The sequence below is a fragment of the Pleurodeles waltl genome, chromosome 3_1 (assembly GCF_031143425.1).
Source record: "Pleurodeles waltl isolate 20211129_DDA chromosome 3_1, aPleWal1.hap1.20221129, whole genome shotgun sequence".
NCBI lineage: Eukaryota > Metazoa > Chordata > Amphibia > Caudata > Salamandridae > Pleurodeles > Pleurodeles waltl.
In genome coordinates this window covers 434,413,904-434,438,578 of record NC_090440.1, presented here as the reverse complement: position 1 = coordinate 434,438,578, position 24,675 = coordinate 434,413,904, and the positions used below count along the sequence as shown (strand labels likewise).

Below are 24,675 nucleotides of genomic sequence, written 5' to 3'. Positions count from 1 at the left end.
GCATGGTGTGCCAATACACGCTAACGTGATGTGCCAAAACTCTTTGGGGTTGGACACAGATTGCATGATTCCTATGATTTGACTGAGTACGCCACAGCACACTTTGTATTCGGCTTCATTCTACAGTCAGGGACACACACATGCTTATTGTGGACCCAGGAGTGTGGGCACACCTTGCTATTTTGGAAAGCAGGGGGGTTGGAAACAATCTTATCTTTACAAGGTGACATTTTAACACATTTTTCTTGTGTAGTCTGGCTTTACAAAGGAGAAAATACAGAATATCGCCGATAGTAAATACTTGCAGAGAAAAGAAACATGTACCCACTTTGGGGAGCAAGGCAGAAAAAGCATTTCATAGCAGTGATTAGAGAACACAATCTTACCTTTGAAAAATTAAAGTTCTTATAAGTGGTAGAACAGATTTCTGAGCTAGTAATTAAGCATCTTTCAAATATCATGCTATAAATGAACTATAAAAATTCAAGAAACCCCGAGTTCAAGTGGATACATAATGAATAGATTTTCTATATACTGTGTTCCAGAAATACTTTAATCTTGGCAAATATTTATGTTAATGATTTTAAATTCACTTTAGTGTTTTTAGTCAGAAATAGTCTGAGCTAGCAACTGTTTTTCTTAATTTATCACGTAGTCATCTGCAAAATCACGTTTTTGCCCAGAACTGCCTTACAGAATATCACTCAATGCCCTGCCTGCTAATCTCATGGAAATGTTTTATCTGCAGTTAAGGTCAATGATAAAAACCAAGGGGCAGATATGCAAACCCCTAGCGCTGCCTTCCCGTTATTTTTATGATGCTAAGGTGACGTTAAGGTGGCCATGCCCTCCTGACATACTTACACCATTTTGCAACCCCTTACTCCACATTATGCCTGTGTCAGCATAATGTGTGCAAGGGTGGATGTCCCCACGCAGGGAGGCCCGAACAAATGGAACATTGAAGTCTACAACATTTCACTGTGCCATTTTTTCTGTCATTTTTAAGCCTGCTGAGGGCAGGCGTCAAAATGGCTCACCTATAATAATCTGTGAGCCTCCCTGTGCTTTGCTGCACTAGCATCAGCATGTTTTATGCTAATGCAGCAAAGTGCCACAACAGTGTAAAAAATGTTGGCGCTGTTATCGTAAGGATTGCCATGGCGCGTCCTATTGTAAATGCAGTGCAACCATGGTGTAATTTGGGGGGGGGAGACAAACGGGCACAAAAAAAGTGGTGCATCGAGACCGATGCACCACTTTCTTGTAAATCTGTCCCCAAGAGTTTAAGTACATTCTTTTATACAGAATGTTGTGGCAAGAGAAAAGTCTATAATCAGAGTACACTAATACGAATATTGTGCTAGGTAAATGAACACAGCTGCTGAGAGCAAGCTTGAACGACAAACCATGCTGGGTTTATAAACAAATATAATAATTCATTATGTCATTTTGTTGTGCAAATGAGTGGTGCACTTCTGCCCAACCCCCAGAATCGGCTCTAAAAAACAAATTTGTGGGCTTTTCTAACGCATTCTTAGACATAATGTTTCTTTGACAGTGGCAAGAAAATCGTGTATTTTCTGGATAATCACAGATAAACATCTTGATAATTTTGTAGAATGTAGAAAGAGAGCAGGACTCACCGTGAAAAAGATAATCGAGAGCAAGTGAGGGCCGGGTTGTTCCTACGGACCCAGAGTAGAGTTGGCTCCGTCGCAAGCTTGGAGGGGAAAGCAGAGGTGCTACGGAGAGAGTCCTGAGAGGGAGAGGCGACGACTCTGGTGTGTGTCCAGACCAGGCGTTACCAGGAGAAAGAGTTTGAGTCACCAGGTTGGGATTAGTCCATCACAAGGCGTTATTCAATGAGGCTTTTTAATTAGGTCAGCACAACACTGGCAGGAGAGCCCATTAAAAATGCGAGTGGGTGGGATGAAGAGGGTGAATAGAATAGAGGAACTGAGAGCTCTATGAACAATCAGTAGTGCGTAATGAGCTGCTCTTTCTCAGAGAAAATCATGAGGGAGGCCCGAAAATGCTATTAGCACACGCTCATCTTGGCCCTGTTGTGTGGTACACCCAGCAACAGCTTTTGGGCTGAGCTTATTTCTGTCATCCTGATCACAGAAAATATAAAACCAGTGCAGTACATTTTTGACAGGATGGAACATCAATGAACAAAGTGTGGGATTTCAAGTGTGGCATGTCGGCTAAAATGGGTTTGCATATAGGTCTTCTGCATGAAGTACTCCAAATTATAAATTGCTGCTTTCCAGGAAATATGAAGTCATCCAATTGCAATGTACTCCTGATCCTCCCTCACAACATGGACCTCCTACTAGAACGCCCAGTGGTTGTTTACAAGACATTGAATACTATAAAGGCATACAGCAACAGTACTGCTGTTGCATAGGGTGCTAGTAACATGTATGAGCAGCAATCAATGCTGAGACTCCAGATCCACTGATAGGAGATAAAATCATTATTACTATAAACATTTTTGTCAACTTGGGCAAATGAATGAAGGGAAACTTTTAAACCCCTATTATGGAGGCCACTCTCCACATGCGCAATAAGTTTGAGTTGAGCATATTTATAACTCTTTAAATGACCTTCAATTTTATTCAAGCTTCTTCTTATCTCCTCTCCATATCTCATACACATGCGTCAATGTCAAAATCATCATGATCAAATGTGTCTTTGTCATGATCCGGGTAAGGCAGTCTTGACAAGCAATCTGCTAGATGCTTCTTGTGGCCAGGAACAAAGACTATATAAAAATTGTATTGCTGAAGTTCTGAGCTCAGCCTTGCAATGAATGCTTTAGCATTCCTTTCACCCAAGGTGTAAAAATTTGAATCAAAGTTTTGTTTTCTCTTTGCAGAGTGATTTTGTTCCCCAGACAAAGTGGCAAATGTGGTTTGTGGCCCAGGTACAGCCAAGAATGTTATGTTCTATGACGGAGTATGTCCTCTTAATTTGATTCAAAGTTTTATAAGCATATGCCACAACCCATTTTGTACTTCAAGACTGTGTACAGCAGCTAAGCCATATGCACTGGCATTAACTGGTGTAATATTTACAATACAAAAAGGGTGGCGTTTTAATGTAGGCAAATGCCTTTTGTTGCTCTGGGCCCATTTGCACAGAAACATGCACAATGTTTCAGTTTCTGCTTCAAAGTTTTGTACCAAATTCCCATAGTGCTCACAAAGACCAGTAGAAGAGATGAGTGTCTCTTTGTCACGTGGAACAAGGGCATTCTTTATGGCATCTACTAAAGAATCTTTTAGAACAACACAATTAACTAAAATGGAGTGTCCCAAATAATTAATTAGGGATTCAAACATATTGCCTTTACCGGGGCAAAGGACTAGACCTTTTTCAGACAATCTTTTGCAATTGTCACTCTTACCCTTAATAAAGAGCAGGATATAATCTTGGAAACACCTAACTAGGTCTTCCATGTCTCTGAAGATGTGATACATTAATATTTGAAAAATAGAAGCCGCTGAGGCTAGACCAAATGGCATTCGCTGGTATTGAAACTTGCCAAAAGGTGTTCTAAGGGCTATTAGTGGCCTCAAAGATTCTGATAGGTCTTTTTGGTGGTACAGACCATGAAAATCCAGGGTAGAGAAAGTGGTTGCTCCCTCCAGTAGAAATAGTAGATAATTTATGTCGGTCAAGGATTGTCTATCTACTGTGATGTTGCTATTAAGAACTCTTTAGTCCACACATAATCTAATGCCATCATTGCTCTTCTTGTCAAAACTATGGGAGAAATGGAGTGAGATGATTCAGTTTCTTTGATAATATCCTCTGTTTGTAGATCCTCTAAAAGTTTTCATATATCTTTCCTCACACTGACTGGAACACCTCTCAATTTCTGTCTAATTGGTTCAGCACTGGCTTTTAATTAAATTTTATTTTGTGTTTAAAGCCTATAAGATGTCTCAATGTGTCACTGGAAACATCTGGAAAATACTCTATCAGTCGTTCCTTCAGGTTCAAATCATTGACAACCAGAACAGGATCTCTATGCAGGATCCAGAGTAATTCTTAGATGCTTCTGGTTCTTTCAACTTGTGCCACATAGAACATTATTCTGAATGGTTTTCCTTTAAAAAATGGTACTCGCAATGAAGTATCCTAAGAAATTGGTTCTGCAATCATCTAATATCACAGCCTTTACACCTAGTAAAATAATTTGTTTTGCTGATTTCGCTAGTTTAGAATCAAAGTATGATTTTAAAATAATGGTGAATGGCTACCCTGAATCTGCCACGAGAGATAAATCGATTTTATGTACATAGATTGCACAGATTAGTGTCTCAACAGACTTTTCAATGTCCACTTCATCCTCAACCCAAACTACAAGAATGATATTCTTCTTCTCCCTTGATGCTTCATCATCACTTTCTTCTGGGCTTGCAGAATATTCTTCTGTAATGTTTGATATTCTTGTTTTGCAGATTTTTTTGCATTCTGGCATACCCTTGTAAACTGCCCCTGTTTTGTATATGCAGCATATTTTATTAACCGCTCTGTAGTTTTTTGAAGGTGCTACATGTGATGAGTCACCACTTCTGTTAGACTTGACATCCTTGGTGTGTTCTCACCTAAATGTTTGCCTCTGCTTCCCGAGGTTGTTTCTGTATACTGGACTCTGTTTTTGCTGTTTTGTTTGCTCTGGACACTTTACCACTGCTGACCAGGGCTAGAGTGTAGGTGTTCCCTGTATAAATTATGGCCCATATTTATACTTTTTGACGCAAACCAGCACTGGCGCTGGTTTGCATCAAAAAAATTACTGCCTGCTAACGCCATTCCAACGCACCAGGCGGGTGCCTTATTTATGGATTGACGGTAGCCGGTGCTGCAGGCTGGTTAGAGTAAAAAACGACTCTAACCGGGCAGTGCAAGCGTAGGGAAGAATGGGGGTTGTGTGTAAAAAAACGGTGCAAGTCAGGTTAGAGTAAAAAATCATGGCTCTAACTGGACTTGCGCCATTTTTTTATGCACAACCCCCATTGAAATGAATCCTGTCGTAGCAAAGACAGGAGTCATGCCCCCTGCCCAATGGCCATGCCCAAGGGACTTCTGTCCCCTGGGCATGGCCATTGGGCACAGTGGCATGCAGGGGGGCCCAAGTTACGCCCCCCTCTGCCACTTAAAAAAAAAATACTTACTCCAACTTACCTGGGATGGGTGTCCACTAGGGGTGGGCGAGGGTGGCAGAGGGTGTCCCTGGGGGCAGGGAAGGGCACCTGTGGACTGCTTCCATGGTCGGAGACCATGGGAATGAGCCCACAGGTCCTTTAACGCCTGCCCTGACCCAGGCGTTAAAAAATGTCGCACATCAGGCTGTGCGCCATTTTTTAAGGCCTGCCCCATCCTATGTGTGAAAATGACGCAGGAGTATAAATAAGGCGCACGGGTGTTTAAGTCATTTTTTTGGACGGGAACGCCTACCTTGCATGTCATTAATGTAAGGCGGTTTCCCGCATCCAGAAAATTACGCACACTGCTGAATTTTGACGTTCGCGGGGTCGGGCGTCCAAAACCCGACGCAAACAGAGTATACATATGCCCCTATATGTGCAAATTGGCTTATCCATGATTGCCATATTTGATTTCCTAGTAAGTCCATAGTAAAATGCACTGGAGGGTCCCAGGGCCTGTAAATCAAATACTACTAGTAGGCCTGCATTACTGGTTGTGCCACCCACACTAGTAGCTCTGCAAATATGGCTCAGACCTGCCACTGCAGTATCTGTGTGTGCAGTTTTAAACTGTCAATTCGACTTGGCAAGTGTACCTACATGCCAAGTATAGGAAAGTGCCCTCTTTCTTGGCATGGTTACCACCATTTTCTGCCTGCTGTCAGTGTGTTTGACTGTGTTCACTGGGATCCTGCTAACCAGGACCCCAGTGATTATGCTCTCTCCTCCAAATTGTGTTGATAGTAACCGTGTCTTCCTACAATTGGCATACTAGTCCTCCCATATAAGGTATCCAGGTACCAAGGGCATTGGGATTCCAGGGGATCGCTATGGGCTGCAGCAGCTATTCTGCCACCTATAGGGAGCCCATGCAAAGGGTTCTGCAGGCCTGCCATTGCAGTCTGCGTGAACCGGGTGCATGCACCCAGTTTCAATACAGGTCACTGCACCAGGTCACTGCAAGCCACCCCTACGGTGGGTCCTCTCAGTCCACAGGGCAGAGTCCAGGTACCTGTGTGTGAGGGCACGAGCAGAGGTGCCCCCACAAATTCCAGACCCATTTTACTGGACTTCATCAGTGCGGGGATGCCATTGCATATGTGCACGCGACATAATGGTAACACAACGAACTGCATTACTTATCTATGTGGTTTCCTAGTACTCCCAGCTCCCCTCTACATGATTTATTTACCTAGGTGGGGGTCCTGTGTTCGCATTCCAATTTCTTAGTATATGGTTTGGGCTCCCCCTAGGGCTAATATTGCTTATTGCTATTTTACATTGTTTTCCAACCTTTTTATGCCTCTTACTGTTTATTAGTGTGTGTCTATATATATATATATATATATATATATAGTGTGTATTTACTTACCTTCTATTGGAGGCTTGCATCTCTAGTTTTTTCTGATACTGTGTTCCAAAAACAATGTACTTTTATTTTTGTACAACCAAGTGTTTGCTTTCTTGTGTGTAAGTACTGTGTGACTGTATATAAGCCTTGGCTCCTCATCCACAGCTACCTCTAGAGATCCTGGCTTCTAGACACTGCCTACACTTCACTGAGAGGGAATACCTGGACCTGGTATAAGGTTTAAGTACTATAGGTACCCACCACACACCAGTCCAGCTTCCTAAACCAGGCATAAATCTTCCCTTTTTGTACATGTAAGGCACCCCTTAAGGTAGGCCCTAGGTAGCCCCATAGACAAGGTGCAGTGTATGCTAAAGTGGGGACATGTACTGACATGTGTTACATGTCCTAATAGTGAAATACTGACAAATTGGGTTTTCACTGTTGCAAGGCCTATCTCTCTCCTAGGGTAACATGGGGGCTGCCTTTAAAAAATATTAAAGTGCATATTCCCTTTGGGAGTAGATAGAAATAAGGAGTTTAGGGTCTCTGAACTCACAATTTAAAAATACATCTTTTGGTAAAGGTTGTTTTTAGACTGTGGGGGTGATTCCAACTTTGGCTGGCGGCGGGTGCCGCCAGCCAAACGGGAACCACCAGAATACCGCTGCGCGGTCAGAAGACCGCCGCGGTTATTCTGGGTTTCCTGCTGGGCGGGCGGGCGACCGCCAGAAGTCCGCCCGCCAGCCCAGCGGGAAACACCCTTCCACAGGGATGCCGGCTCCGAAAGGAGCCGGCAGAGTGGAAGGTGTGCGACGGGTGCAGTAGCACCCGTCGCGATTTTCAGTGTCTGCATGGCAGACACTGAAAATCTTGGTGGGGCCCTCTTACGGGGGCCCCTGCAGTGCCCATGCAATTGGCATGGGCACTGCAGCGGCCCCCAGGGGCCCCACAACACCCCATACCGCCATCCTGTTCCTGGCGGCCGACACCGCCAGGAACAGGATGGCGGTATGGGGGTCGGAATCCCCATGGCGGCGCAGCAAGCTGCGCCGCCATGGAGGATTCCCCAGGGCAGTGGAAAACCGGCGGTACACCGCCGGTTTTCCGTCACTGACCGCGGCTGTACCGCTGCAGTCAGAATGCCCATGGGAGAACCGCCAGCCTGTTGGCGGTGCTCCCGCGGTCTCCAACCCTGGCGGTCTCGGACCGCCAGGGTTGGAATGACCGCCTGTGTGTTTAAAAATGTCACGTTTAAAAAGTAGGCATTTTCTTGCTTAAACCATTCTGTGATTCTGCCTGTTTGTGGATTCCCTGTCTGGGTCAGTTTGACAGTTGGGCTGTTTGCACCTCTCCTCTAGACAGTGACACAAAGGGACCTGGGGTGTAGCCTGCATAGCCTGATGAGCCATATGGCCTAGAGAGGAGGGGAGGAGTGGTCACGTACACCTGAGAGGGCTGTGTCTGCCCTTACACAATGCAGTCTCCAACCCCCTGATGTGTGTCTGGGGCCTAGCCTGGGCAAGACAGGATCTTGTGAACAGAGGCTTCCCTTTGAAGTAGGCCTACTTCAAAGGCAGAAAGGGGTATAAGTAGTGGACCGAAAACCCTTGAAAATCAGATTACTTCTGGAACCAAGAAGAACCTCTGCCAAGGAGAAGAGCTGGAGAGCTGGAGGAGGAGTACTGCCCCTTTGCCTGTGACTGTGCTTTGCTGGGTTGGCCTGCAGTAGCTGCTTCTGCCTGAGAGAGGACAAAGACTGATTTTTGCGTGACTTCCCACTGGTGAAGAATCTCCAAGGGCTTGAACTGAGCTTCCCTCCTGTTGTTAAAGTCTCAGGGACATCAAAGACTTCTCTCTACCAGCACCTGGACTGTCTGCTTGGCATCCTGCCTTACCAAGGTGGTGCCCTAACCTGACTATGGGCCCTTGAAAGGTGAAGCTGGTGAAAAGGACAGAAATCCATGAAACAACCGATGTGTGGGGAAATGTTTGATGCACCATCCTCAACGCAGCTGATAAATGACGCACCGCTGGCCTTGTGGCTAAAATTGATGCTCCACCTGGCATCACGGCTGAGAGATCGACATATTGCGGCGTGAGAAACAATAGCTGCTGATAATGTCGTAAGCCCCACGCAGTGTGGTTTTCTGACACCGTGCAACCAGATTTCTACACAACATCGCTGGACATGAAAAATCAATACAAAGCCTGCCTGGACCCGTGGTGTCCATCTGGGAATTGACGCATCGATCTCTGGCGGGAGAGAAGAAACAACGCATGCTGACCCGACCAGAGAAGGAACGATGCACGACCTTGCTTGCCAGTGAGAAATCGACGCATCGCTGGGCTCTTTTGACGCACGCCCACCAGTGCAGCTTTATTTTTTATGCTAACCAGGTACTTTGTGTAACTACAGCCTTCTCAATGTTTTATAAGGATTAAGAGCGACATGTACAAATATTTGGAATTGTGATTCCCTAATTGCAATTCCATGCGAATCACAATTAGAGAATCCCAATTCCAAATGTAAGAAACTCCATTGAGTTTCTTTTGCGATTCATGGTGGGTCGCAAATAGACCTGCCCCATTAATATTAATGAGGTAGGTCGCAATTAGCGACCCACCAGGAATTACAAAAATCACAGGGATGGTGGCCTGCTGGGGTCAGCAGACCACCATGTCTGTGACTGCTTTTAAATAAAGCAATCTTTTTTTTTTTAAACAAGCCTGATTTCCTTTAAAGAAAACAGGCTGCAGGCTGCGTTTAAAAAGAAAAAATGAAACATTTCAGTTTCATTTTTTAAGAGTAGTCAGTGGTCCGTGGGATCACTGCCTGCTCTTACAAAACGTTTTTGCATGTATTAACATTCACGGTTACAAAACAATCATACATACAATTTAGATTCGGTATTAGGAAAGAATGCCCTGGACATACCCTTTCCTAATACCGAATCGCAAAACCCAAATTGCGATTCGGCTTTGTACATCCCAAACAGAGTTTTTCTAGTCGCAAACGGGCAGATTCTGTAAATCAGCCCGTTTGTGACTAGAAAAATGCTTTGTACATCTGGCCCCTAGACTCTTACTCTTTTTAAAATGCATATCTTGACTTGTGTTTATTGTATTTTTGTCATTTTGGTCTTGTTTGATTTAGATAAATATTACCTACTTTTCTAAACTGGTGTCTAAACTGGTGTGGTGTCCATTTTGTAGTGTTTCACTGTATTACTGTGTGTGTTGGTACAAATACTTTACACATTGCTTCTGAAGTTAAGCCTGCCTGCTCGTGCCAAGCTACCAAGGGGGTCGACGGGGTTAACTGAGGGTGATTCTCCTTTACCCTGACTAGAGTGAGAGTCCTTGCTTGGACAGGGAGTAACCTGACTGCCAACCAAAGATCCCATTTCTAACAACAACTGTAGCAAAACATTTTGCTTCCCATGCTTCATCTGTTGTTCTCACTTTGGGCTAGATGTACCAAGAAATGGGTTTGCGACTCGCAATTTGTGAGTCGCAACCCCATATGCATGATGGTATCCCTGACAACATTTGCGAATCGCAAGGGGGTCGCAAAGACCCACCTCATTAATATTAATGAGATGGGTCGCAATTTGCGACCCCCTTGCGATTCGCTGCACTCACAGGGATGGTGGCCTGCTGAAGACAGCAGACCATCATGTCTGTGACTGCTTTTTAATAAAGCAGGTTTTTTTTGTATTGCAGCCCATTTTCCTTAAAGGAAAACGAGTTGCAATACACTTGAGAAAATGAAACGTTTTTGTTTCATTTTTTCAGAGCAGGCAGTGGTCCTTGGACCACTGCCTGCTCTGAAAAAATGTTTTTAGAGTCATTCACAAAGGGGAAGGGGTCCCATGGGGACCCCTTCCCTTTTGCGAATGGGTTAGCACCCATTTGAAATGGGTGCTAACTGCGAATTGCTTTGCGACCGCGTTCGCGGTCACAAAGCAATTCTACATCGCGATGCGAATCGCAAAAACACCCCTTCCTATTTGCGAGTCGCATTCCCATTTTGCGAGTCAGTAACCGGGTTACCGACTCGCAAAATGGGAATGAGCATCACGATGCGCGTTTTGCATGGCACAAACAGCGAAATTCGATGTTTGCACCATACAAAACGCTTTGTACATCTGGCCCTTTCTTTTTATCTTGCTTACACTCCATGTAACACATTTCATTATCTTTTTTGTTTAGAATGTTTTCGTTGACTTCTTTCACCTAACTCACGGATTGTTCTATACCTTTATTTAAGTTACTACATCTACTTAAGTGAGATCTCCCATACATTATCATCTTCAACTTGCATCGTCTCCTATTGATGCTAGTTTTGTGTCTAACTCTGCTCTTTTTTCCATTGTATTGGCTGTTTACCTTCAGTTTTCAAAAGTTTCTGAGGTGGGTGTAACTGCGTCTTGATATAAAGGGGCATACTTACAATGAACTGGTGCAGCGCAGTACCAAAATTGGCAGCACTGCACTAAGTCAGTTCTGAAATGCAGGGATGCGCTGTATTTACAAAAAAACAGCGCACCCCTGTGTTTCCCCTAATGCTGGGGCTAAATGTAGCTGCCAATACACGCATCCTTGCACCACAGTGCAAGGGTGTCTGCGCTGAACGGAAGGGTTGTTTATGTGCTGGAAGGTGTCACTTCCTGCACATAAACAATCTACAGTGGTGATCTGGCACTTCTATGAGTGCTGCAGAATGCAGCACACAATGAAGTACCACATCGTCATTATTTAATGATTGTTCATGTGCAGGAAGGGACGCCTTCCTGCACATAAACAATCATTAATGACGGTTTTACACTTTGTATGTGTGCTGCAGAATGCAGCACACAGAAAAATAAAAAAAGAGGAGAAATGAAAGCATTTCTTCTCGTTGCGCCATGCTAACGCAACCTCTGGGGTAGCATTGTTTTTTTGGCGCAGCCACAGATTTACAGATTCTTGTAAATCTGGGGCAGCATCAAAAGCAGTGGGTGTTGTAGTGGAAAGCCCACAGCAACTCCCATTGTACACCTCTCAGGCACAGAAAACTGCAATGGAGGGTATATTTACAAGGCGGCGTTAATCCACAAAAAGTAGCTTAGCACCACCTTGTAATATGCGTAATGCACAACGGCACCGGAGTGTCACAAAAAGTGAAGCTCCGGTGGCACTATGGGGCTTGAAACTTTCCCCAAAGTCTTTAAAAGGATATGAAGGAAGGTGGGGGAGATATCCAATGGAAAATGATGAGAGAAGGTAAGAATGAAACAATTGCTGAGGCAAAAGGAAATGTGTTAGAATGCTGTAGAATCACACTGACAGAAAATTATTTTAAATGCGAAGATCAGATATATCTTCAGATCCACAGAACATCAATGGGCAGCACCTTTGCACTGAGTTTAGCAGGGTTATACGTCAGTTAATTTGAAGACAATCAAGTATTAAGTACATCTAATCCCTGCAAACAAAACATTTGACTCTGGAAGTGATTCATAGATGACATCTTGATTATCTGGAGAGGCTCTACAGATACAGTAACAGAATTTTTGAGTTGCTGAATACTTGAGACCAATTTTTAAAATTCAAATGCACTATGCATAATATGACATTGGACTTTCTAGACGTCACTATTTTTGCAGAAGAGTTGACATTGAAAACTAAAACGTTTTACAAACTTACAGCAAAGAACAGTTTGTTGTTATTTGACAGTTTCCATCTAAGCTCCCTGAGAAAAAATTTGCCTTATAGGCAAGTCTTAAGGATTCGGAGGAATCCAGCAACATAGAAGATTTTAAGATCCAAGCAAAGGACCTTACCTCCAAACTGAAGGAGAGAAATTACCCAACAGAGATTGTGGACAAATGCCGAAAACGAGCAAGATACGAGCATCAAGAATGACCATCATTGAGGAACACAGATGATAACATACTCACATGTGTTACCAAATATTGTGCAGCCTCAAGCCATGTCAAAAAGATGATCAACACTGGAATATTATGACATCAGGAATTTTGAAATGGCCAAAACTAAGATTTGCTTTCAAAAGAAGTAAGGACCTAAAGGATCATTTGGTACAAACACGCCAAAAGAAAGCCCATAAGGAACCAACCACAGTTCCGTCTAATTGGGGCCTGAAACCCATCATTGGCCACTATCTATGTAGCTCATGCAGTGTTTGCCACTTAACGAAAGATACCAAAACTATCAGGTTGGCTGAGAATCTGGAATGGACATTGAGGAAACACACCAATTGTAATTCCACGCACGTAATATACATGATTACATGCCCATGCCAACTAAAATACATTGGTATGACAAGTAGAAAAATTAAAGTGTGCATGGGGGAGCATTGCAGCAATTTTAGATGTCAGAAAAGCACAACAAAAATGAGCAGTCATTTTATGGCAGCAAAGCACACAGACAATGAGATGGAGTGTTTTGTACTTGAAATGCTAGATGGAAAAAAGGACAATGTAGACCAAGTTTTCCTTTAGAAAGAACAGCAGTGGGTATACCGATTGAGGACCTTTGACAAAGTTCTCAATGACAACATCCCGTGGCTTTTATTTGGCCAAAGATACACATACCCGAGATGGGCCGGGTGACGATAACAGCTTCCTAGGACCACATAGGGATACTGTAAGTTTCCCTTAAAGAGCTGTTTTAACTAGTGCAATTATTTCAGCAACACTCTTGTAGTGATCACCTGGACCTTAGTATTTTATCAGAAAACAGCCTAAGAACATAACATTTTGTTTTCTGAGTTAGGAGTACTTCCTCAATCTGGTACATCAGAAATGTTAAATACAATGACTTTAACATCATTTTTAGTCTCAAGAATGTTAAAGCATCACTACTTACAATATGAAACATTAATGTTGAACACATTTGTTTTATGCTTAGGAAAATATAGATGTTGAATATATTGTTGAAGTTTAAGAACCAGTCCTGTATAAGAATCTGTTGTCAATGCTTTTTATTTTCAAAGCAGACATATGGAACACTCAACACTATTCTGTCTGTATGAATGTATATTTCTACAGGTAGAGGCCTTTTCCTCTGGTGGGATGGAGGGAGAGCTCCCATTGAGGTATTTGAACGTTGAGTTCTTCTTTTTTGTGTAACTCTTTTGTATATAGTTTCTCTGTCTATATTTTTCATTTTTACTACTGTAGACCATCGTCAGATTGCTCAGTTTATCTGTGGACTTAACTAAGTTGATACCCTAACTGCCACTTATTCCTAACAAACGCTTATTTTGTTGATTAAGTCAATAAACGTACATACAAAATTGGGCAATGACACCCTTTTTTCACCTAGAAATAAGTTATGTTTTTTTAATGCACTCAAAATGTAGCTTTCACAGAGAGGGCACAGGGATATGGTTTGAGAATAGAATGAATAAAATGTATTATTCTTTCCTCCTTGTCTGTTGATTATTTCAGATTCCCCTCTGTGCTCCCAATGTTGCAGCACTAATAGGAATTTAGGATATGAGGTAATTTTAACTCACATTATTTCACTTACCTTCTCACTGAGATATCTTTCAGGTCATTTGGATAACGGGATACTGAAGAGAATAGAGACCTCATGATGATGCTTCCCACTAAATCACCCCACGGTGGTAATATTCACAGTTGAGGGAAGAATTCATGGTTGAGAGTCTGTTGAGCAATATCTCAGAGGGCTTGGAATAATATGGTATGAGGGTTCACTTCTTTTGTTTACTAGTGTGAATTCATACTAGACAGTGGCACAATGGGAGCTGGGAGGTGTCCTGCATATCCTGATGAGTCTCCTGGACTAGAGTGCAGAGGGAGGAGCTGAAACTTACACCTGAAAGGGCTGTGCCTGTCCTCACACAATGCAGACTCCAACCCTCTGGAGTGTGTCTGGGACCAGGCCTGGACAAGGCAGGATCTTGTGAACAACAGAGACTTTCCTTTGAAGTTTGCCTACTTCAAAGGAAGAAATGAGTATAAGTAGTGGACCCAAAACCCCAGATTTTCAAATTACTTCTGGATCAAGAGGAGCTTCTGCTAAGGAGAAGAGTTTGATGCATGAGGAGGACCTGCCACTCTGCTTGTTGCTTTACTGTGCTGGCCTGCTGCTTCTGCCTGAAGAGGGAAAGAACTGGGCTTTGGTTTCTGAAATCCTGCTTGTGAGGTTTCTCCAAGGGCTTGAACTGAGCTTTCCCCCTGTTCTGAAGTTTCAGGGACATCAAATACTTCATCTGCCAGTGCCTGGGCCCTTCTGCAGGGAGTCCTGACTTGCTACATAGTGCCAAATTCAGTCCTGGCCCCTAACAGTGGAAGCTAGTAACCTGTGGGGGAACCTCCATCCACAGCTGTTTGTGTGTCAGAAAAATTGATGCACAGCCCATCCTGCGGCTAAAAATTCAATGCAGCGCCTGCCTCACGGCTGGAGAAATGACGTTGTGGCTGTTCTCTTCGCGGACTCTTCACACAGCGTGTCGGAAATTTCCACGCACGGATCCTGGATGTCAAAGTCTTCAACATCCCCGCATGGACCCGAGGCTGAGCACCCAGAATTGACTCATGGCCTCCCATGTAAGAAAAGAATTGATGCATGGCCTCCAGGGCGATTAAAGAATCGACGTACAGCATCACTTGCGAGTAAGGAATCAACGCATCGCTTGCTTTTCTGATGCACCGTCACCCTTGCAGCTTTATTTTTGATGCCTACCAGGTACTTTGTGCTAAAACAACGCATCCATTGATTTCTATGGATTAAGACTCTTTTTATTTTAAAAATTCATATCTTTGCTTCTGTATGTTGTTTTTTTGTCACTTTGGTCTTGTTTAATTTAGATAAATAATGGCTATTTTCCTAAACTGGTGTGGAGTCCTTTTGTGGGGTTTTCACTGTGTTACTCTGTGTGTTTTGTACAAATACTTTACACATTTCCTCTGAGATAAGCCTGACTGCTTGTGCCAAGCTACCAAGGGGGTGAGCAGGGTTTATCTGAGCAGTGTATCTCCCTTACCCTGACTGTGAGAGTCCCTACTTGGACAGAGTGCAAACTGAATGCCAACCAGAGACCCTATTTCTAACACTTTGTCATTGATTACTTACAACAACACAATGCATACATATTGCCCTTCCATTCACTCAATGTATGGCTACATAATGCAGTACAATGTAAAATAGAAGCCCATTTTAAGAACAATCTTGGTGTGCTCTGTCTCCTCACACCCTTCCAACATCCAGCCGCAATTCCTAAACAGAAGGACAACACAACATATATACATATTCCATCACTTAAACCACTTTCGGTATCCTTTAGTTGCATTTCAGGTGTCTTGACCATACAGTGTGCTGCTCCAGTACTCCTCTGAAGTTGGGTGCAAGACAGCAATAGCAAATAGAATGTTGCACAACATCACCATTAAATATACATACATATGCATGTAGACATTACTCCTGAAGTACAGCCACAAATAGGTTCCCCGGGTGGGACTAAAAACAGGGTTTATGTTACACAATTTTGGGATCTACTAGTTGACTCATTTTTTTGTTTGATCCACTAGTTTGTTTGCTGCATTTATATGATTGGACATTGCTAGTCAATGATTAATGGTGAACTATTAACCTGTCCACACTTACCATTCTGAAACAACATTGTTTCAATACATTAATTTCATATTCAAAAATGCTGTGCTTTGTTTAATAGACTTACACTTCACTTATACTGTTTTGGTGACTTTTAGCTTTGAACACTGAGGTAAAACCATTCACATCAAATGCACAAATATGTATACGCACAACTTAACTCCTTGGATTGTCTGCATCTTGCCACAATCCACTGCCAGTAACACCTACATTTAATTACAAAGGCTGTCTACTCCTAGGCAAAATTCTTCTTTTGCGTTTTCCGCATCCTGGAGGCTGAATGTTCTTCCTTGTGGTGGAAGGGTCATGTACTCCAAAGGGGAAAATGCAGAGCCTAGGGTCTGGGTTGTGTTTATATTTTAAAGTTTTAAAGTGTCTGGTGTCTTGTGTGTGTGGGAACTGGGTCTTTTGTATAGTATTTCTTATCCACTTCCATTTAGAGGTTTCCACATAGGTGTCAGAGATCTCCATCTTTGTGTCAGAGATCTCCATCTCTGTGTCAGAGGTCTCCGACAAGGCGGAATGTAAAATACAGTCATAAAGTTACTTGTACAAACTTTACTGTTCTCAATACCACCTTAGGAGGCTACACCCTCTCATTAGAGAGGGTGGAGTCATCTAAATCTGTATGTAGGTATAAACCTCAATTCTGAAATTGTGAATAGCAAAGTGTAAATCTCCACTCAAAAATGGCATCTCCACTTGGAAATGGTGAATAGCAAAAAGGTGGAGTTACACCTATTATAGTAGTAAATACACATTAATAAATATGCACCTGTACACTTACTGTGTGAATCGGGTCCAGAGTGTTACTCTGCTATATCTAGAACTGTATAAAAGATCATTTTCTCTGTCTAAAGGGGCAACATCGAAGGTGCTTATGGCAGGGTCCTCAAGCACGAACCTAACCTTTTCCTGGCCTCATTACTTAAGACTGTCAATGAAGTTAATGGAGAAAGAGAAAAGTGTATCTGTGACTTTAGTGTTCAGCTCACCTTTGTATCTATATCAACTCAACCCAAGGGAGCACAATGCAAATTAAATATGTGCTGTAAGCTGAAGCTACCGACCACCAAAGCTACAACCAAAACTAAACATTTGCTTCAGCATGGCATCTCAAGACTATTGTAATGTGCTATAGACAGACCTCCCCATAAATCCGATCAACAATTTGAATCAATTGCACAACTAAGGGCCTGATTTAGTTTGTCAGATGGGGTTACTCCATCACAAATGTGATGTATATCCTATCCATCGTATTACAATGCCATTTTATCCCATGGAAATCGTAACATGGCAGAAGGGACATCTGTCATGTTTGTGATGGAGTAGCCCGTCCACCAAACTCTTTTTGCCTACAACTCTGTGAATATCATGTGCAATTGACCATGAAACCCCAACAGTGGATGCTAGTGGAGTATGGGATCAGGTTTTAAACACTTCCTATCATGCACAATGTATACTAGGAGAAGATAAGTTTCAGATGCCCACAACCTCAAGTTAAGCAAAATGGCAGCTCTCAGTCAGTTCTGATTTAGCAGAGGAAAGGTTCAGACAATACGAAAATGGAATCATTATAAACAGGGCACAAGGTGGGGGTATATACGGGTAAACAGAATCTACCCACTCTTTTCACGGGGTGCATGCTATCTAACCTGCCAATAAGCTGGGCCACACAGAAAGTTGGTGAATTTGTGGACACATTTAGCAGAGCCTGCACTTATCTGCTTCCCTCCCAGCAATGTGCAGGCAGGGAGGGGGCTTTGATATTTTAAATTCCAGCTGGGCCCAAAACAAAGGCTGAATTTAGGGGCCTTCAGGCTTCTTTTTGTTTGCGTATCATGGCTGGGGGACTGAGAGCCTCACAACTAGATGCAAATACAATGGAGGGGAAACAAAGGCACACAGCTTGTTATCAATTCACAGGTACTTAAGAGAGACATCCTTTTGATTGTATTCAGTCTCTGGAAATAGGAGATATGAACGCATTGTAAGAATGTCAGATGTGTTGGTCAGATAATATTTTAAGTACCATTACTTTGTTGTATTTCTTTTATAGAGCTACTCATCCCAATGCAGGATGTCAGAGCGTTTTACATCACAGGTACACATTATATGACAATAAATCATATGTGTGTAAATCAGTACACATTATATGACAATAAATCATATGTGTGTAAATCAATGTACAAGGTGTGTTACATTAGACAGTGAAGGCTACAAGGTGTAGAAGTCACATGTCCTTCATAGATCACTGTGCTATATTAGAAGGCTTATAATTTATTAACTGCAGGTAACAAAAGGATCTCTTTGTTAAAGCGCAAACTCACTTATCTATCTACATATAATAAAAATCTGTCATCAGCATGTTACAAGATGTGCTTTCCAGGAGACACATTAACCCTCTATGCTACTTTGATTCCAAATTTGGACTAGACAATATCCAAATCTCTCCAGCAAATGAGTTATCTTGTCATTATTTTTATTCCATGAGATTTACTGGACACACAAAGATCACTTTAGCAGGTACCTTTACCCATAAGATATTTTGAAATGCAGACTTTGCAACCAATTAAGCAGAACTAAGGTGCTGCCACATTTCTCCTTGGTGGCAATTTCTTTGCGGTAGGATTTTAAAAAATAAATTTATAAGTTGAAGCCCTGATTTTGCACCAGGGTAGCTTCACGTTTTTGGCCGAAACCCAACGCAAAATCTCATTTGTTAACAATTGTAATGTACCCAAATGTACTCATAATAGACCTGCTAAACATATTTGTGAGGTGTTAAGATGTGATGTCACTTCTTGTAATGTCACTTCCTGTCAAGTCATGAGCTGTGATGCCTTTGATGTCACGTGCAATGTCAAGTGCCGTGATGTCACACACTATGATGTCACTTGCAGACTGCCTTACTTGGTTAGTCCCCCACTTCTTTTTTAGGACTTGTGCCCTGATTATAAGCAAACTCTAGGGTAATAACCTAAACTTACCCGAGGTCACAAGAAAAGCAGAACAGAAAACATTCAGAAAAATGCTGAAACAGAACGGTTAAAGCACTGTTTGAACTGAAGTACATTTTTGCCATGAATGGTAAAACCTCAGTCTGTAACACAGCAGACTGGAAATATTCCAGCACCTATTCAACAATGAACGTGATCATATCACTAGGACTAGTACACGGTGAACCAGCTTATACAAGTCTGAACAAGCATGGAATCATCAAATACTTTTAAGTTCCATCAGCAGGTGAAATCATTAATAAGATAAGGGCTACCTTCAGAATTGCACAATAAGATTTGGGTCTCACTATGTACTGCTCTGACAAAATCGAACTTTCCCTTGCATGCATAGAACCCCATCCTCTTGGTGCATCACTGCGCATGATTGAGAAAGCAAGAAAAGATTTATTCATGCTTCATCATGCTTTAATGTGCATTTACTACGTACTGATCTTATTAAGTTCATTAGAATTTTAATGTGCAGTGGCTATGCACTTGCAATGACTATATACTTGTATCCGTTGTTTGGAAGATGCGAGTTTTTAACTTCACTCTACTCCTGTGACCAGGGGCGTCACTAGCCCCCACTTTAGCAGCTTGAGCGGGGATGAGGGGGTTTGGGAGGTACTGGGCAGGTTTGGTTAGAGATAAAGTTTAACGTTTTATTTATAGCTCCTTCTCCTTTGATTAGAGACTTTTAATTTTCTAACAGACGCTCATAAATACCGCTAGAAGTGGATAGTATGATGGAGCTGAGGGTGGGGAACAACTGGCACAAGAGAGAATTGATAAAGGGAAGGAGTGATGGATGGGGAAATGGGTGGAGAAGTGGATGGGCGGATTTGTGCAGGGATGGATGGATGCAGAGTAGTATGGATGATGGATGGATGAGAGGAAGAAGGAAAGGAAGTCGTTTTCATGTAGAGTAGAGAGGGTGGATGAAGAGAAGGGTGAATGGATGAAGGGCAGATGGTTGGAAGGATTTAAAAAAGGAATGATGGTTGGAACGAGAACAGGTAGGGCAACTGCATGAATGTGTGTGTAGATGGATGGAGAAAGGCAGGAAAAGATGGTTGGACAGAAGGAAAGATGGATTGATGAAAGAAGGATAGCGTGATTGAAAGGTGGATGGAGGGATAGAAAAGGACAAAAAGAAAATGGTAAAAAGAGCAAGGAAATAGACCAAAAAAGACAGAAATAAGGATCAAGAGAAGGAGATAGAAAAGAAGGAAAACGCACTAAGAAACGGATGGAGGGCAGGAAGCACATTTCAGAATTCCCTCGTGGGAGCTCTCACATGAAAGCCTTGCTTATTTCCACGTTGGTGTGATTTAAGTGTGTGTGGGGGAGAGGGGTACTTTATTTTTCAAGATAAACCCTTTCCTGCGACAATCACCGCAACTCCGTCTGTCTTACTTATTGTTCTGTATGTAGCTTTGAAAGTTTCTAAGCGGACTCGTCTGTAGATCCGGCTTGTCAGTTCTTCCTAGCTCCCGTGACACCTCTGATTTGGCGCCAAGACCATTTTTAGTGCAATGTGTGGGTGACTGTCGGGGAGCAGAAATGAAAAAATAATTTGCGCAATTAATTTCCTTAAGAAAAATCGGGAGTCTTATGGGGCACCTGGGAAACGTGCAAAACGGCGAGAGGTCGTTAAAAAAAGAAACGAAAATAGCTAAATTAATTCTGGCTGAGTAAGCTAGCGTTCCACCGCTCCATGTTGGGCGCTGCACCGTGAAAGCGCGGCTTCCGCACGAACACTGCTTCCCTGTGCCCACCGCCAGTGCGTATTTGTACAGTAGAACAGTGGCTAGGTTTTATTTGGCATAGCTACCACAGCAAGCCCCAGAGTTCCGCTTCCAGCTAATCTGCTGATCAGGAACTCTCGAAAGATAAATCGAGTTAAGTAAGGGGTGCCATGGGATCTGCACAGCCAATGGGAATGTCATGTATCTGGCACTTGCCTTACAGATCACGCACATTTGAGCCTGGCAGGCTGGCACCGTGTGCGCAACACGTTTGTCCTACTTGAGTTTAAAGTGCTTTGTCTGAAAAGTGTATGCTCTTGCGCCAGAATTGTATAAATCCCCTCTGGTATTTAACAAAGAATTTAAGCACTGCATACTTTTCTTTGATGAAACACTGAAGAGTTTGTTAGCAGTCTGCTGCCACTGGGGAGCACTTCATTTTCTAGGCAACCGAGTCATCAGCACTAGAACATGCTTTATTCTACATTTTCAAGAGCATCAAAAGGAAATTCTTAAAATATTTGATCTTCTTTTAAGGGTTGGTACAGCTGAATACTTCTGACTTCTTGTGGAGGTTGTTCAAAAAGAACACCTTTTACCAAGAGACCCTGTTCAAAGATACCTTTTGTTAGGTAATTGTAAAACTTATTTGAGAAATACGGTTTGCAAATTAAGTATATTGCTGCCTATTTCATGTACAAAATCAGGAACTGGTTGGTGATGACCTGAAAGTTATAGTCTTTCTGCACAGCCCAAAAAAATACCCCCGTTAAAGTGCTCACTATAGATGCTTGGATCAATAGAACCAAACAAAAGCAGGCAATTACACCTCTTCATTGTCTGGCCCTGCTTCTCGTGCTTGTGCTGTATGTGCATTTTAGATACTCAATAAACTACTTACCTATATTATTTCGGAATTCTTGGTCTTTTTGCATCTTTTCAGTCACCAGCCCTTGCAAACTACTTTAAAAAGGCCGCAGGACTAGAAATGACACCATTTTGTTTGAATTAAGTGTGAGGCCTGGTGATGCATAGCACTCGCCTCTCATTCATCAGTCCATATGGCACAGATCACCTGGGGAGGCTGTATATTTATTTCTAACAAAATAGCGCAAGGCTAGAAATTTGAAACCCCAAGTATAAAGTTAATTTCCTGGTTAGTGAAAAAAAGAAATGGATTTCGGAATGAATGATGAATTGGAGCATTATGAAGCCTTGGATGGGATTCTACAATAGAAAAGTATCTTTAATTCACTTACTACAAAGGGATTATGTCTGGCAACGAGAATGGATGCATTATAAGAATTTAAGGCATATGAAGATGCATGAATAGCAGTTATTCAAAAGAAAACTAATTCAATGATCAGAGCCAATTAAGTATTCAATTTCCTAAAATGAATACAAGTTAGAAGCCATTACATTGTTGTGTTAGTGAAACTTGCATAGCGTTGATTTACAAAATGCCTCAAACTGCTAATCCGAAAGAAAGCAAACAAGCAAAGAAAGATTGAAAGAAGGAAATAAAAACAAAAGAAAGCAGGACAAAAGGAAAGAAAAAGAAGGCAAAAAAAGAATGCAAGAAAGAAGGCAAGAAAGAAGGAAAGAAAGAAAGAAGGAAAGAAAGATAGACTGCAATAAGACAAGTGAAAAGGCACGAAAGAACAAAGGCAAGAAGACAAGAAAGAAGCCGAAAAGTAAGAAAGAAGAAAAGAAAGAAGAAAAGAAAGGAAGGAGAAAAGAACGAAAGAATGCAAGAAATGCAAGAAAGAAAGTAGAAAGGAAAGGGAAAAGAAGGAATGAAAAAGGAAAACAGAAAGAAAGCAAGAAGACAAGAAAGAAAAGACAATGCTAGAAATATAGAAGAAGGAAAGAAAGGAAGAAATACAGCAAGAAAAAAAGAAAAAAGGTAGCAAAGAAAGAAAGAAACAAAGAAAAAACAAGGAAGAAGGAAAGCAAAAAGAAGGAAGGAACGGAAGGAAGGAACAAAGAAAGAAAGCATAACAATACAGAACTGCTTCAAACGGGCACAGTCTGTTATGCTGTGAAATACCACTAGTCAGATTAACAAAAGACACTCCTAAAGCACTTTAAAATCAGTTTATACCACCACCAGCAGGAGGCAGGAATTGATAAGGCTGGAAAAGCTTAAAAGACAATCCTGCTATAACATCAGGCTCTAAACTCAAATGGAACACTAACGTAATTATAAAGTAAAAACAAAAAGACTGGCATTGAAGGGAAGTACATTGCATGTGGATGTACTCATTGTGAAAGGGCAGACTGAAGCCACTCAAAGTGGAGTTAACCAGTGGCTTAAGTAGGCTCATCCATTGTTCCATTCTGTATGCTGAAGTGGGTAGGAGTAAAATGTGGATGATACAGACCAATGGATAAAGAGAGCTGGCTGAAAGCCCCTTTAAGTAAGTATATTATACATATAATTTTGGTAACATCAAACGGTATTGGCTAATGCCATACTTATTATTGTCACAATATTCTCTGACCGATGTCACAAATGAAGCCTAGAAACCCAGGTCTGAGCCATTTGAAAAGCCCAAGTGTGACAAATCAAGTGAAATTGAGCACTGATCTTCCCGTAATCGAAAGCACGAAGAAAGTTCCTTACCAGTAATAAAATCAAAATGGGTCAACTAGATAACAGGACTGGGGCATTATCCAAATGAATCCCCTTTAAAAGGCTTGCTCCATCACAAGCCCCCATGAGGGAAAAGGAATAAGGGCAATAACCAGATGTATAGGATGAGCTGAACTCTAGGTAGGTTAAAGTCATTCATATGTTTATGACTTTAACCAGCCGGATGTAAAAAAGAGATGTCAATAAAAGTGTCTTGTCACCTGTATAGTTAAAAAGACATAAAATGCAAATCTGATGTATCTGCTCTAACTGGTCAGAGACAAAATATAATTGTTAAAGAATAGAGGGAACAAAACAGAGGGAAACTTTAGCCCTCGTTAAGATAGTAATCAAGACAGTTTTAGTCATATCCCTTATTTGTGAGGAATTAAACTACTGTGATGTGAAGCAGACAGGTAATGTAAAAGGCCTAGGACCACAGGGAAAGGCCAAGTCACACTGTCTAATTCTGCAACTAGGTTTTCAAGGCCGACAGCAGAATCTTCCACTTTTCATTACCGACAGGATGAGAGTAAGTCACACACTGAGAAGGAGGTCTATTTTCCTTTCTTGTAAATAGGCCCATGAAACCCTTCTTACACCACTTGCTACACATTACATATGCAATATACAACATACAAATACAATGCACATTACATTTTGGCTGTTAAAACTAATTGTTAGGTCTTGCCCACTAGACAGCGCAAGCTCTCTGTTTGCGAAAAGACCCATTGTCGGATTACAGTGGACTTGAAGCTTTCCCACTGCATACCATTTGACATCTTTAGTATCATCCTCATTTGCTTACTTTTTATTTGATAGCTTATGTGGGCTAGCTTCTTCCATTTGTCCCTCCCCTGGAGCATGGCCTCATTACTTGTGTCCTCCTATTGCTTACTTTTCAGGCACTACTTTTTTCTTAAGCACGTGAGAGTGTTTTATTAATTAGGAAATACTGTTTAGTTATGTGTTGCTGGAAAATAGCCTCTCTGAAGGGTCACCCCAAACTTTTTACCTTCATCCTCTTCTTTTTCTGACCTAATTTTTGCCAGCTTTAGGACTCTGGACACTT

General features: G+C 42.0%; 1 protein-coding gene across 1 annotated transcript in view; it reads right to left on the bottom strand.

The window, feature by feature from the left end:
* RLBP1 (retinaldehyde binding protein 1) overlaps window positions 1-1,995 on the bottom strand; it is a 271,954-nt gene extending 269,959 nt beyond the window's left edge. The window contains exon 1 of the mRNA XM_069222704.1: window positions 1,647-1,995. The gene's annotated coding sequence lies outside the window, so the exon portion shown is untranslated. The remainder of the gene's footprint in view (window positions 1-1,646) is intronic.
* Window positions 1,996-24,675: the final 22,680 nt, after the last annotated feature.